Raw genomic sequence first — 15,357 nt, 5'->3', positions numbered from 1 at the left:
AAGTCCAAAGAGTCAGACACAACTGAGTACACATATCCAACCTACTCAGGGAAGATCCCCTGGAGGAGGAAATGGCAACCCACTCCCGTATTCTTGCCTGAAAAATCCCATGGACAGAGGAGTCTGGTGGGCTACAGTCCAGAGGGTCAGACACAACTAAGCACGCATCACACCCTTATGAAAAAGAAATGTACTTTCTGTGGGAAGGAAGTAGCAGTGCCCTGCAAAGAAATTATGTGTTTTCCTGGGGATGCGTCAATCTACTGAAAAATTAATGCTATCAGCTTACACATTTAAGTTACTGACTATCAATCATCCCACTCAGCATAAATGCCAGAGGCTGATTTACATTCTTGTTCCTGACATGAGCTCTGGATGTAACATTTATCAGGCAATAGAAAAATAACTGTAGGCGAGAGAAATGGGAAGTTCTTCTAGGGTTGTCCTTTAATGGGCACCGCTTGACAGTTTCCAGCCTTCATGCCATGAGAAGTGGCCCTCCTGAACCCCAAAGCCCCTGGAGAGCTAGGTATTAGTGCAAGGCCAGGTCAGAGAGTCATTTCTACAAATTCTCATACATTCCTTGAAAGGTGAATCACTGCCCATTTTAGCAGGTTCCCAGACCAGGCAGTGGTTTGCGAGAAGAGGCACCGTCTTGCTCTTATCCAAGCTGAGACACAGGCACAGAGGCAACAAAAGGCAGCGCCAACCTAGGAATGCACCCCGCAAGCCCAGCCCCTGGGGACAACCCGCACCACTGAGCCACCTCCAGAAATGCAGCCATTCCACCGTCTGATTGGAGGCGGCCCCGCAGGGTCATCGGGGCTGCCTTTCCTGAAGACTTTCAGGAGACTGATTTGAATTAGGACTGCCCTGGTGGTCCAGTGGTTAAGACTTCACCTTCCAAGCCAGGGTGTGTGGGTTCGATCCCTGGTCAGGGAGCTGGGATCCCACGTGACTCACAGCCAAAAATAAAAAAACAAAACATAAAACAGTAACAGTGTTGTAACAAACTCAATAAAGACTTGAAAAATGGTCCACGCCAATCTTTTTTCCCAAAAAAAGGACTTCCCAATCTCCGTCTTCTAACTGGACCCCTTTTTCAGGAAGAGTGTTATCTGAGCCAGCCTCAGACCCTCTCCTGACAGGCTGGGGTTAATAAACCCCATGCAGGCCTACCTTCTCAAGCCCAAGCGTGTGGCCCATGCAGGGGGGAGTAGGGTGGAGGAGACAAGACTAGAGAGAGTCTGGGGAGACTCTCAAGAGACTAAGAGGTTCAGGGGGAGGCAGGGCCTTGCTAGAACAGCCGCCACCCTTCTGCTGCCAGCGCCAAGGCTGCGGTCACTCTGCATGGGATCCGTGTGCCCTAACTGGCTGGCTTCCCAGATCAGGGCTGGTGTTTCGTGAGGGGAGGTGCCATCTTGCTTTCCTGAGATGCAGGACAGGGCAGCAGCTAAATATGCCAGGCTAGGAACAGGACACATGCATCGTGCATGCCCAGTCCAGAATTACCAGCCATCCCACTAATTGAAGAGAAATGAAAGAGCCTCTTGATGAGGGTGAAAGAGGAGAGTGAAAAAGAAGGCTTAAAACTCAACATTCAAAAAATTAAGATCATGGCATCCGGTCCGTCCCATCAGTTCATGGCAAATAGATGGGCAAAATGTAGAAGCAGTGGCAGATTTTATTTTCTTGGGCTCCAAAATCACTGCGGACAGTGACTGCAGCCTTGAAATTAAAAGATGCTTGCTCCTTGGAAGAAGAGCTGTGACAAACTTAGAGTATTAAAAAACAGAAGCATAACTTTGCCAACAAAAAGCTATGGTTTTTCTAGTAATCATGTACCGATGTGAGATGGGGCCACAAAGAAGGCTGAGAGTTAAAGAATTGATGCTTTTGAACTGTGGTGTTGGAGAAGACTCTTGAGAGTCCCTTGGACTGCAAGGAGATCCAACCAGTCTATCCTAAAGGAAATCAGTCCTGAATATTCATTGGAAGGACTGATGCTGAGGCTGAAGCTCCAATACTTTGGCCACCTGATGCAAAGAGCTAGATCACTGGAAAAGTTACTGATGCTGGGAAAGATTGAAGGCAGGAGGAAAAGGGGATGACAGAGGATGAGATGGTTGGATGGCATCACCGACTCAATGGACGTGAGTTTGAGCAAACTCTGGGAGATGGTGAAGGACAGGGAAGCCTGGCGTGCTGCAGTCTATGGGGTCTCAAAGAGTCGGACACGACTGAGCGACTGAACAACACCACCACTAAGACGTGGCCCAGAGCTACCAGCTTGGCTAGATTTTTAAGAAAAGTCCAAAATTGAGATTTTTACGGGACTTACATGTTGGTCACTAGTTTAAATAAAAATAATGGCTGGGGTTTGTGGGGATGAGTTTATGACTTCTGATTTGACTCAGCTATGTTAAATTTTTGTTTCTTTTCCTTTCCTCCTCCCCATCCCAACCCCAAAAAACTAGTGCATAGAACCTAGGCCTCTAAGATCCTATCAGTAACTCTAGAAAACAAGAGGAATCTTTGTTTGAACTTTATAGAGTCTGATTCAATCTTTTCAAAGCATTTAACTCAATTACAGCCTAAGCCAGTCCCCAAAACACTGTCAGTGGGAAATATGATCTCTAAGAGGAGGTGAGGTTACCAAGATCACTTTTAAGGTGATTTGTATTAACCTTTTGGGGGAACAAGTAACATTGCCTTCAAGCGATTAAAATAAAGGCACTTTTGTCTTCTAAAGTTGTTTATAACCCCCACTGTCTACCAATCCACTAAAGGAAAAGCTGTGTGTATATATATACATATATATATATGTGTGTACATATATATCGCTTTTCTGTCCTAAAAAAGCTCAGTAAAATGCTTTTGCTGCTTAGTCACTTCAGTTGTGTCTCTTTATGACCCCATGGACTGCAGCCTGCCAGGTTCCTCTGTCCATGGGATTCTCTAGGCAAGAGTACTGGAATGGGTAGCCCTGCCCTCATCCAGGGGATCTTCCCCAATCAGGGACTGAACCTGGGTCTCCTGCATTGCAGGTGGATTCTTTACTGCTGAGCCATACCAGGGAAGCCCCAGTAAGATGCTACATGTTGCTTTCGCGTGATTCTTCTCTCCTGGCAAGCATACAGGAAGGATAAGCAGTCCTCTGGGGTCAGGAGATTAGGTGAGAGGCTTCTCCCAGAGTCGGGGTTCCTGGCACCAAAAATGACTCTGAGGGAAAAGGACCAAGAGAGGAATGGCTCCCCAAAATGGGCTGACAAAGGAAAAGGACTTGGGATATTGGGGGTTGAGGAGAGGTGCAGACGGGGGAAGGGAAGTAGCATTAGTTATGGGGATGGAGAAGAGGAGAGAACTATTAGCTGGCAGTGGTCTGAGTGTAAGTGGAGGTCCAGTGGAGGAAAAGGATTTGATTTGTTCCTTGACTTTGCTTCTCAAGGGTATCTCCATTTGAAGGGGGTACATAGGGCCATCCCCATGAGAGACGTTAGGGCTCTTTCAATTGCCTGTGATAGAAGAGCAATTGAAATGGGCTTAAGATGCAAAGGAATGCCTTAACCAATGCAACTGAAACTCAAGGAGTGAGTGGGACATCACGTATAGCTGGATCTGGGTGCAGATCATGAGGAACCAATCTTCATATGTTGTCTCTGATTTTCTTTGAAGTTGCTTCATGGGGGGAGAGTTCTCAACATGTTTTATCAGAGATGAGCCTTAGCAATGCCAGACCTTCATTTGGCCAGATTAACACCAAGAGAGGAGAGATCCTTTCCCTAGTAACTCCAAGAAAGCATTTGGATTGCCCACAATTCTTCAAATTTGACCTGTGTTGAGGAAAAACACACTGTTTTCCTTTACCTTCCTACTACATACTTCTGACACCAGATGTGGGTTTTTTTTTCCCCATGCCAATCAATTCTGACACCAGCTAGATGTCCTACTCAGTTCAGACACTATCTACTTGGAGCTAAGGGCTCAGTCCCACAAAACTACCCCCGTTTCAGAGGCCACTCACAGATCCCAGGTTATCATCTGTATTTCTGATGGACTGGTTACAAATTGGGGTTCCCACAGTCTCCTCCTTGGATTTGACAATTTGCTAGCATAGCTCACAGGACTCAAGGAACCATTCAGTTACACTTACCAGTTTGTTACATTATAAACCACCTGATAAGGGATACAGATAAACAGCCAGGTGAAGAGATACATAAGGAGAGGTCTGGAAGGGTTCCCAGTACATGAGTTCTGGTCCCTGCGGAGTTGGCGTGCCCTACCCTCCCGGTACATGGATGTGCTCACTGGCCAGAAGCTCTCTAGGATTTCCATGGAGGCTTCCTCAAGTAGGCATGATCAATCATTAACTTCATTCCCAGTCCCTCTCCCCTCTGTGGAGGTTTGGGGCTGAAAGTCCTAAGTTTCTAATCATAGTTTCTTGTTTCTGGTGACTAACTCCATCCAGAAGCCCACCCAGAGATGCCTCGTAAAAAATGAAAGATATTTCTATCACCCGGGAAATCCCAAGGGATTTAAGAGCTCTGTGTCAGGAACCAGGCTCCAAGATCAAATATTAGCAGGCACCGAGAGCAGACACATGTATAAATATAAATATAAAAGCTTACAGGGGCATGCCCAAGTTGGACCCAGTGTCTTTGGCACAGGGGATGCAGTGCTCCAGGTGGCCAGGCCTAGGTCACACGTCCACCACCTCCAGGGCCGGGGGAGGGGATCACACTCATCCTAAGAATACGGTTAGAGAACTGGGGGAGAGCGTGGTTCTACAAAGGGAAACTGAGTCCTGTTCCCAGAAAAAGAGGATGGCTGGCCTGCAGAAGCAGCCTATGGGCCCCGTGAAGACTGGGATCCTTGCAGCTTTGTTGACCGCCGTGTCCCTGGTGGAAGGTATGTCCACTCTGTTTACCCTGAGCTTGTCTGGGAGAGGAACACCGTGACCTGGTCTTGGCTGCATCAGGTTCTTATAGGTGATGTTGACGAAACTGTCTTTTATCATTGAGCCTCTGTGTTCCCTTCAGGCACTAAGATTGTCTTTGAGTCTGATTCCTGAGATTACACACAAGGAAATGTGTCTCCCTTCCTGAAGCGTGTACACCATGCTTGTGCTGTGTAGGGGTGGGTGGGGGAATGCATGTATAAGCCCCCAAGTTAATTACACTCTGAATTAGAATAGCCCCCATGTTGGTGTTACAGGAACAGCATCTGTGGGCAGGCATCCCAGGCCTACTCTTCTCTCTTCTAGCCCCACTGTGATCCTGGGAAGGCCCCTTCCCCTTTGACATTTAAGGTCCCTGAAGGACATGCCATTTCAGGGAGAAGAGGGCAGCAGGGTCTTGGGAAAAACTGGATGAGGAAGGAACAGGCTCAGATGACACATTTCCTTGGTTTTGGTCTTGCTTCCGCTTCAACTCACAGTGGCACCTTGTTAGCTTATATTTTCCAAATCCTCTCAATCTATTGATGAGCTTTTGCATGGCCCATGGAATGTCTTTCCTGACTATCTGAGACAATCAGAGGAAGAGAAGAATGCTTGAACCTGTAATAGTACCTTTCTGCCATCAAAACTCAGGCTGTGGGTCTGCTTTTTTAATGAGGAATTTTTCTGTAAACTGTACTTTGCAATGTCAAGATGGTTCTGACTGTGGATCAGGGTACAGGAGAGCCTGAACGAGGACATCATTTGAGGGTCTTGGGAAGGATAAAATCACAGTCCTGAGAGGCACCATAGGTCATCCTGTCTTCTCCATCCTCCTGCTTTCTCATCTCCTGACCCTGAACCTGACCAAGGGTAAATTCAGTTTTAGAAACCAGGGACACGACTTTGCATCATCTCCATGGAAATGTCTTGGCAGTGTTGAAAAATTCCTGGAGTCAGATATCCTAGAGTGGGGAGATGTGTCTTTACTTGTGCTTTAGAACCAGCTGATCCACAGGTGAGCTCGAGGCTGAGGTGGTATGGGATGATCAACAAACAGAATAGGTGCCATATTAGTTTTCAGCCAAAAGCTACAGTCCAGGAAGACTGGAGAAAGGATACTGGCTGGACCAGAGTTCCCTGGGGCAAATGGATATAACTTGGGGTCCCCAAGCAGGATAGGCTATTGCTGAGTATCCCCCAAAGACACCCACTCCTTGCATGCCCTGGGCTGGACCTAAATGCCTGCAGGAGAACCTGCCCATAGCGAGAGCTCCTCAGCACACACTCCACTGTCCCACTCCAGTGGTTCAGGTGCAGGCAGTCCAACCAGAGAACTGGGGACTCTTCACTGTGCCCCCAAGTTCCTGCTTCCCTTTTCCTACAGAAATCTCTCTACTAACAGTCAACATCAACACCATCTTGGATGTTCTAGCTCAGTAAAGAGCCTCTTGATGAAGGTGAAAGAGACTTTATTTTCTTGGGCTCCAAAACCACTGGGGATGGTGACTGCAGTCAAGAAATTAAAAGACGCTTGCTCCTTGGAAGAAAAGCTATGACCAACCAACCTAGACAATGCCGAAGAAATGATGCTTTCAAAATGTGGTGCTGGAGAAGACTCTTGACAGTCCCTTGGACTGCAAGGAGATGAGACCAGTAAATCTGAAAGGAAATCAACCCTGAATATTCATTTGAAGAACTGATGCTGAAATTGAAGCTCCAATACTTTGGCCATCTGATGTGAAGAGCCGACTCATTGAAAAAGACCCTGATGCTGAGAAAGATTGAAGTCAGGAGGAGAAGGGCATGACAGAGGATGAGATGGTTGGATGGCATCACTACTCGACGGACATGAGTTTGAGCAAACTCCGGGAGATGGTAATGGACAAGGAAGCCTGGCGTGCTGCAGTCCGTGGGGTCACAAAGAGTCGGACACGACTGAGAGACTGAACACCTGGCACCTCGCTTGCCTCACCCTTGCCCCAGCCCTGGGGGGTAAAAAAGAGCCTTCTGGTGAGTACCACCCAGACATCATCACGTGGTACAGAAGTACCTCCCTGATGATCCCAGTAGAGCCACAAAATCCTGAGAGATAATAATTGTTGATTTAAGCCACGAAGTTTTGGGGTGGCTTGTTATATAGTGATAAACAACCCGAACAGGTGTCTAGCAGTTCCAAACCTACATCCTCACAGGATTGACTCAGGCCAAGTGTCCATGAACTGGTATGATCGTAGTCAAGGAAGGAGCTGGCCAACCAGACCTGGGTCACACATCTAGCCCTGGAACTGGGAGGCAATCAGCTCTGCCTGTCAACCCAGACAGAGGGCAGGGAAGTGCCTTTTCCAAGGAAGACCAAAGTGTGGTTACCAGAAAAGGGCAATGGTGTCGGGCAGAGCGGATCCAAGCAATAGTCAGCTACAACTGGATGTCCGGAGACCCCAGCAGAGGGAGGGGACCACTGGACTGGGAACCCTGAGGGTGTTTGTGTAACCATAGTGACATCTATCCTTGTGTGGATTACAGGAGATAATTTTAGGTAAATTATTACATCCAGTGCCTGACACAGAGTAAGTGCTCAACTATGGATGGCTATTATTATTTTATTTCTGTTAGTGCTATTGAATAGTATCTATATCATATGAATTGATATTCCTGTCTCTGAAGACACCAGCCTGAATTTGGTCCTAGCACAGATTATATTCACGCAGAAGTGCATTTGGCTCTATTTGAAGGACTGTCTCTGCTCTATGCAGCCCAGTATTTAGAGGCAGAGAAGTGTAGTGCTTGTTTATTTGAAAGGTTGTCATCTTATTAACTCTTAGCCGCAGGGCCTGGACTCTGCTGTAGCTCCTTATTCAGGAGACAAATAACTCAGCCTGGCCTAGTCCTGTCGGGTTTCAAGGTTTCCATGGAGACGGCGGTCCAGACAGAGGTAGCTTCAGAAGACTCAGCACCTTCCCATGCAATCAGGAGACTGGCAGTTCTTGTTCTTATGCATCTTCTGTGTTGAGGGATGCGTGTGTGTGTGTGAATACAAATGCTTGTATGTTAGAGACATGTCCACAAGTGCACAAGTGACTGCCTCTTGAGAGACACATGCACTCCTGGAAATCACAATGAAAAGTCACCATGCGTGCCATGGATGATGTAGGAGAAATCTCCAGGAGAGTGGACCACAAATCCTCCTATTAATGGGGTTCCACTGCCGAAGGCTGGCTGGGTTACTGGGTCCTGGTATTTCTTAATCTTTAAGGTCACAGTTTCAGTTATGTGGATGCAGACAGCTTGGACAAGCACTTGGTCTTCCAGAGGCAAAGGTAGGAGCTGTGACTTTGATCTCCTGGAACCTGGATGCATGTGGTTTGGGAGCAGAGATGACAGTGTGTGTCTCTGGGACACCTGCTCCATCTCAGAGTCTGTGTCTCCTTCACCGCAGTCTCTTTACTGAGCACCTATTGCTCTCTGGCCACTGATCCACACACTGCTCAGTAAATGCAACTTTGTCCTTCTACAGGCTCACAGTCTACATGGGGAGACTGACAACAAGCCAGGAATCAGAGCGAACAAGCTGCAAAGGGCTACAGAGCCAGAGAATAGAGCCGCCTCCCTGCCCAGGGCTGGGAAAGTCTGGCGCATTTTGAAGAGACCTGTCGAACTCCCTATTTTGCTTCTAATACGCAGGGAATGGGACATGCGACTTTTCATAGGACTTACCCCTCCTCAGAGTTGCTGACCACACAGTCCCCCATCCTGGCCTGGCCTCTCTCTTCCCTGCTGTGGTTTAGCAACTGAAGCCCATCATGTCCCCAACTTCTTTCCCCAACCTAGACTGGGGCTGTTTCCTGATACTTGTAGCCCCTAAAACTCTGTTAATGTAGGAGGGGACTTGTGATCTGGTTCCTGAGTGAGGTGGACTTGTCAGCTGGAGAAATGGGAAGAGCTCTTCAAAGAGAGGAAGCAGAGTATGCAGAGGATGGGGAGGGATGGGATGGCAGGATCAGGCCGGAGGAGGCTTGGCAAGGTTGGCCCCAGGGGGCTGGGGACATAGCTTAGAACTGGACTGTGGAGGCTTTTTATGTGCAGCCACATAAAAAGCATCACCCAGTATCTGCTAAGACAGTGGATGTGAACCATCTTTGAGTGATTTTAAAAGTCCCCACCAATATCCATGTATTGTTATTGGATCACAGATTCATCATTGAGATTGGGGGCTGTAGGGGGCAGGACTCAGATCTTAGACCCCTTCCCTTCTCCAATTCTGTTCATCTCACGCCATCAATGACTCCAAAATTGGTATCTATGTCCAGACCACTCCCTTGAACGCAGACCGTCTACTCCTCTGCCTGGGAGACATCCCCACTTAGGAGTGACCTGGGCATCTCAGAGTCAGCCAGCCGAGCCCCTGACCTAGCCTCACCCCCTGCCTCTCCTACATCTTTCCCCACACCAGGTCAGTGGAGAGTCTGCCCTTCTGGTTGCTCTGGCTAAAAGTCCTGGAGTCATCCAACCTGATTCCCTCTTTCTCTCTCACCCCCAGACCACCCCCAAGTTCACCTCCTTGGTGCTTCTTTTCCAAACAATTCCAGATCTGATGGACAAATATCACTTCATGTCTAGCTATATCTGCTATAGACCATGCTCGCTACTTCTGCCCCACCTCCATCTATTTCTCAATCCAAACAGCCAGAGTGATCCTTTTCAAACCCAAGTCACACCACATGATTCTTCTTCTACAAGGCCCTCAGTGGCTTCCTCTTCACAAAGATGGAGTAAAGGTCAATATCCTAACCGTGACCCACCGCAGCTGCCAACACCAGCAGCTGGAGGTGACAGTACACACTTTGGTCCAAGAATAGTGGTTCCCAAGCCTGACCAGGCCCCAGGATCACCTGGAGTGATCATTCCAAACATGACTCTGGGGACCAGTCGCAAACCTGCATATCCATGAGCAGTTCCTCAGTGGGGATGTTCTGCTGGTATCAGGGCCAGTACTAGAGTGAGGCACCTAGGGTGTACATTTGCAGGAAACATTCACTCTGAAGTGTTAATGCAAAACTGTCGTGGATTTGAAAACGAGCACCTCCTTAAATTCCTGTGGCCTCCAGCACTTCACTAGCCTCACCCTCGCCCCAGCCCTGGGTGGTAAGCTTTCTGTTTTTATTTATCTGCGTGCATGCGTGCTAAGTTGCTTCAGTTGTGTCTGACTGCAATCCTAAGGACCACAGCCCGCCAGACTCCTCTGCCACGGGATTCTCCAGGCAGGAATACTAGAGTGGGCTGTCATACCCTCCTCCAGGGGATCTTCCTGACCCAGGGATCAAACCTGCATCTCTTATGTCTCCTGCAGTTTAGAGGAGAAAAGAAGCAGATTCTTTACCACTTGTGCCACCTGAATCCCAGAGATGCCCTTGCAGCTTCCTGGGCCCTCCATCCTGACCTAAAGCAAGTACTCAAAGTGCAGACCAGGTTGAGTGCCAGAACCCTGCAGTCGGGTTCACTTTGGGTCAGCCACATTCTGTTGGGAGGAAGAGGATCGCTCAGAGGTGGCTGTGTGGGTGTTTCAGGGGACCTCACTATCCTTGTGATGGTAGAGGTTAGACCCTAAATTTTCATCCTCTCATGTTGCTGACAGGTTGACAGGAAAAGAAAGGCGGGAAAAACCAGCCAGCTCAGGGGACCTATGTAGTCTTGTTAATTACACGGGAAGAGCAGAGTGTGGGAGTGATCAGCTCCCGACGGTTTGTGGTTGTAAAGGGGCCTGCTTGCTAACACGCCCAGAGAAGTCACCCTGAGGCTACTCTGCAGGATAAATCAGATGGTTCCTTGTATCTTACAGGCTATGTGGGGTGGAGGTGGGGAGTGGGGGGTGGAATCCTGAAGGAGATGAAAAACATAGTCTGAAAAATTGAATTTCAGCTTCTTTTGGTTTTTCACATCTTATTTGAGGGACCTTATTGGTGCTAGTGGTAAAGAATCCGCCTGCCAATGCAGGAGACACAAGAGATGTGGGTTGGATCCCTATGTTAGGAAGATCCCGTGGAGCAGGAAATGGCAACCCATGCCGGTGTTCTTGCCTGGAAAATTCCATGGACAGAGGAGACTGGCGGGCTACAGTCCATGGAGCCACAAAGAGTCAGACACAACTGAGCGACTGAACACACACACACACACACACACACACACACACACACACCAGGAGGACCCTCACGCCCTTCCATTTTCCAGTATTTTATTAAACAAATGCTACAATTCATCAGAAGTCTGCCTGGAGCAGGAGACCGGCAGTTTTCATGATTTAGGAGGTGAAATGGTTTGTCTTCATCAGCCAGATATTTAATTAAACACTAACCTAGGTGTTGCTGGGAAGTGGATGCGGTTCACATCTATGCTCAGACGACCGCAGATAAAGGAGATAATTGCCCTCAATAAGGGCAAAGGTTGCTCATCCAATCAGCCGGAGGCTTGAAGAACAAACACTGAGGTTTCCCGAAGAGGAAGAAATTCCATCTCAGGACTGTGACTCCTCCTGCCTGCGTTTCTGGCCTGCCAGCCCTGTGAAGCTCAAACTTGCTAGCCCCCGTGATCACATGCTCTAACTTCTTAAAATAAATCTCTTCATACACTTGGTTTTATTTCCTCGGAGAACCCTGGCTGATACTGGATGCCTTTACATTCTTTTTTTTTTTGCTTTAAATAGATGAAAGGCAAGAATCTGAAAGCCAAGTGACTTCAGCACAGCACACGCATGCACCTCACACGCTATGAGGTTGGAAAAAGAAGCCTGTGGGCCAGAGAGGAGCTGGAAAGCAGGGACACTAGTCTTTATTATTTTTTTAGCTTTATTTAACGTGTAGAGGGGCGCAGCCGCTTCAACTGTCGAGGCCCTGCTCTCAGCTCTGTCTTCTGTTCTCTGACCTCCACCTCATCCTGCTCCTCAGATGGTACCTGGCCCAGTCTCTGCAGACTCCTCATTCCTCCGGCCTGGATTATTGAGATGGCTTCATCCTACTCATCTTTTTTTTTTTTTTGCCACATTGTCTTTCTCTAAACTTCTCCACTCCCTGGTTTAGGCTCCCGCGGTCTTTTCTCTGCATCTTCTCTCTGTTTGCTTCCACCTGCCCCAGAAACATCCACTGAACATCCACTGAACACCCATTTGCTGGGTGGGTGACCTTGTCACTCAAATAGTTTGAACCACCTCCTAAATCGTGATGCTTCTGAAGCCTTGTCTCTATCCTAGAACCCTCCCCACTTCTTCAAAAGAGCATCCAACCAACTGCACACTGAACTTGTCCACGCAAGTCCCCTCTGAATCTCAGACTTGGCATATTTACGGTAGACCCATCATTCCCATCCCTGTGCTCTTCATCACGGTTGGCAGAGTTTCCATCCAGAGCTGGCACCTCCCCTAACAAGTCAGTCATTCTTGTTCACACCCGATTTCCTTAAGAGCAATGTAAATGCTTTGACTTTATTGAAGTGATGTAGTTAGAGTCCTCTGAGACACGATCATTATTCTTGGTACATGATTTCTGTAATGGGATAAGTGGCTGTCTCTGCCCCTAGATAACACCTGAAAGAAGTAATATGTGCACCTGTGTTTTTAATCAAACTGAAAAATAATAACCAGGGGCAGTCTAGAGGCACAGTAAACGTGTTAGCGGTGCTTCTGGTAAGTTCATGGTGGCGGGCAGCTGGATTGCATCTACGTGAGTGAATGACAAGGCAAGATGAGTGGAGATGGACTCCTCCGGAAGTGCAGTGATTCAGAATCTGTCTGCCAGTGCAGGGGACACAGGTTCAGTCCCTAGTCTGGGAAGATTCCACATGCTCTGGGGTAACTGAGGCCGTACGCCACAACTACTGAGCACAAGCTCTAGAGCCTGTGCTTCACGACAGGAGAAGGCACCGCAATGAGAAGCCTGGGCACCACAACAAAGAGTAGCCCCCTGCTCGCTGCAACTTGAGAAAGTCCACGCAATCCCGGAAGACCCAGCACAGCCAAAAATGAATGAATGAATGAAAAAGACCAGTGGAGAACAGAACTCAGAGGGGCTTCAGGCCTTCACAAGGACATGGCCTTTGTCCTAAGTACAGTGGGAAAGAATTGGAAGGTTCTGGAAGGGTTGTGAGATGATCAGACCGAAGTTTTGGACAACCTGAGCTCCACATGGGACAGGTGTGGATGTGGCCAGAATGAAGCCCAGACTCCAGGCTCTGATTCAGTTGGTCTTGGTAGATGGGAGGCATCAAGGAGATGTAAAATTCCTCATATGATGCCAGTTTGGAGCAAGGCTTCTCGGGGTGAAACTGCAGAAGTGTGACCCCGCCCCCAACCCCCAGCCTAAGACTGCATCCCCAGAGTTTCTCACTCCCTCGCCAGTCCAGGCCCAGCCTCCAGCGCCAGTTTACGGCTCCAGCAGATTCTGCTCCAGGACATTGAAAGAGGCCCTTCAGCTACGCTGGGTCTACAGAGGGAAGGGTCACTGTGTGGATGGCCTTTTATAACTGCTACCTGGATGGTTTTGCTTTTAGTTTATTTCAACTTCAGTGAAGTGACTCAGCCACTTAAGAATGGGTTTATCAAGGTGTCTGGCTCCCATGGATCACTCTGCACCAGCCCCCACCCCCCACACCAAATTCTATCCCTGCTTAACTCGAGGTCCAAGTTGAATATTAGAATGACAATTCAAAGCAAACAAAGTCAATTATGTCATAAATAACCACATTGAAGATCCAGAAGAAAGATGATGTGAAATTCTGTTCTTCATTGGGTACAATTTTTAATGAAAGTGATCAGGCATTGAGAGACCTGGGTTATCAGAAGCATGCCTTCAGTAAGCTTCTGAGTAAGGGCTTGGCTATTGCAGAGATGTGCCACACACGAGGAACACAGCGTGTAAAGACAAGTCTGACTCAATGGATGTGTGAGCGGCTGGTGGTGTTATTTGTTTCTACAATGAAGTCTGTATGCCTGGCTCCGGGCCATCCATAGCCTCCTAGACCACATGCCAGCCCAGCTTCTTTGGGAAGTTTTTCCTGTGAACAGCAATTTGGATGAAGAACTAGATGAATATGTTCAAAACTAACTCCCTGGAAAAACTGAAGTAATAAATACAAAGCATGGGGGATTGATCTGAGGATGAAAGGGTCAGAGCAACTGTGATGTGACTGAGTCCTTGCTGTCTGTCATCCAAGAGGACTGGGTGCCTGGTGACCAACACCATCAGTGTTGACCCTCACCTCATTTCAATCCCCTGTGTTGTGGGGAGGGTTCAACTGGGGGCTGCCCTTCAGATGGGATCTTATTCCCTTTTCCAAGCTGGGGGAATCAGCGGGAGCTACTTTACAAATGAAATCACCTACAGTTGCTGGAGAATTGTTTTCCTTGAACAGAAACTATTTCATTGAACTGGACAGTGACAATGGCACAAATATCTGGGAAGGAGAAAATTTAGAAATACCATGTTGGATTTGGATGGTGGAGATCAACTCTTCTTCATCCCTCGCTTGAAAGTTGGACACATGTTTGGAAAAAGGCTACCATACAGTTCTCCTGAAGGTCAGGATATCGTGACATGCATGAGGAGACTGGCTCATGTTTAGCTGGATGAATATGAGAAGTAGTACTTTTCCATAAGACCTGACCTGGGGTCCAAAAGCTTTGGAAATATCAACAAGCATGTTGAATCGGGGAGGAAGTTGGGTTGTAAATCACTTCAATGATATTTGGATAATGTTTACCAAGAGATGCATATATCTGAGCCCCATGCCAAACCCTTGCGACCCAATTTTATCAATAGAAGGCTGAAACCGCTCAAAGCTATTCAGTGAGAAAGGCTCTATCACCTCCAGATCAGTAAGTGTCTGGTGACCCAGGGCTGCGTAAGTCAGGAGGGAGGCCTAGGAGTGCTTAAGGGGTGTGGTTATGGTGACCCAAGTCTGATCTGAATTTATAATGAAGAGCATGGATTGGTTTTAAATAATCTCCCTTGTCTGGATATGTCAGAAACACGTTCATCAAGAGGCTCATGAAGTGTCATGGGTCAGGAGGAACCCAGCAATTGACTTTGGGAAAAATAATTGGCTGTTCCAGGTACCAGCTGGACAGTCCCTGAGAGTGGTTGATCCAGAGTCACAAATACTGTGTTGCTATGTCGACCTGTGTTCGCATCTCCTGTCAATGGTGGCATTTGGAGGGTTAAAGTGGACACGGTGGCTGGAATGGGGATTCATCACACATGTCCTCCTTGGACAGAGGCGCCTGAGAAGTTCAGTGGAGGCAAGACAGCAAATACCCTGGGGACTGGAGCACAGAGGGGCCACCAGTAGGTGAAGAAGTAGGCTTCACCAAGACATTACGGTCACTTCTGAGCTGCGGTTACGGAACTTTTTTGCTTATGACAGAAAACCAGAAT

At 48.0% G+C, this 15,357-nt stretch overlaps 1 pseudogene; it reads left to right on the top strand.

Moving 5' to 3' along the window:
* Positions 1 to 4,823: 4,823 nt before the first annotated feature.
* Positions 4,824 to 14,079, top strand: LOC133069910 (polypeptide N-acetylgalactosaminyltransferase 11-like; annotated as a pseudogene).
* Positions 14,080 to 15,357: the final 1,278 nt, after the last annotated feature.

The sequence above is a fragment of the Dama dama genome, chromosome 15 (genome assembly GCF_033118175.1).
Source record: "Dama dama isolate Ldn47 chromosome 15, ASM3311817v1, whole genome shotgun sequence".
In the NCBI taxonomy this organism is placed as follows: domain Eukaryota; kingdom Metazoa; phylum Chordata; class Mammalia; order Artiodactyla; family Cervidae; genus Dama; species Dama dama.
This window is presented reverse-complemented; position numbering and strand designations above follow the sequence as displayed.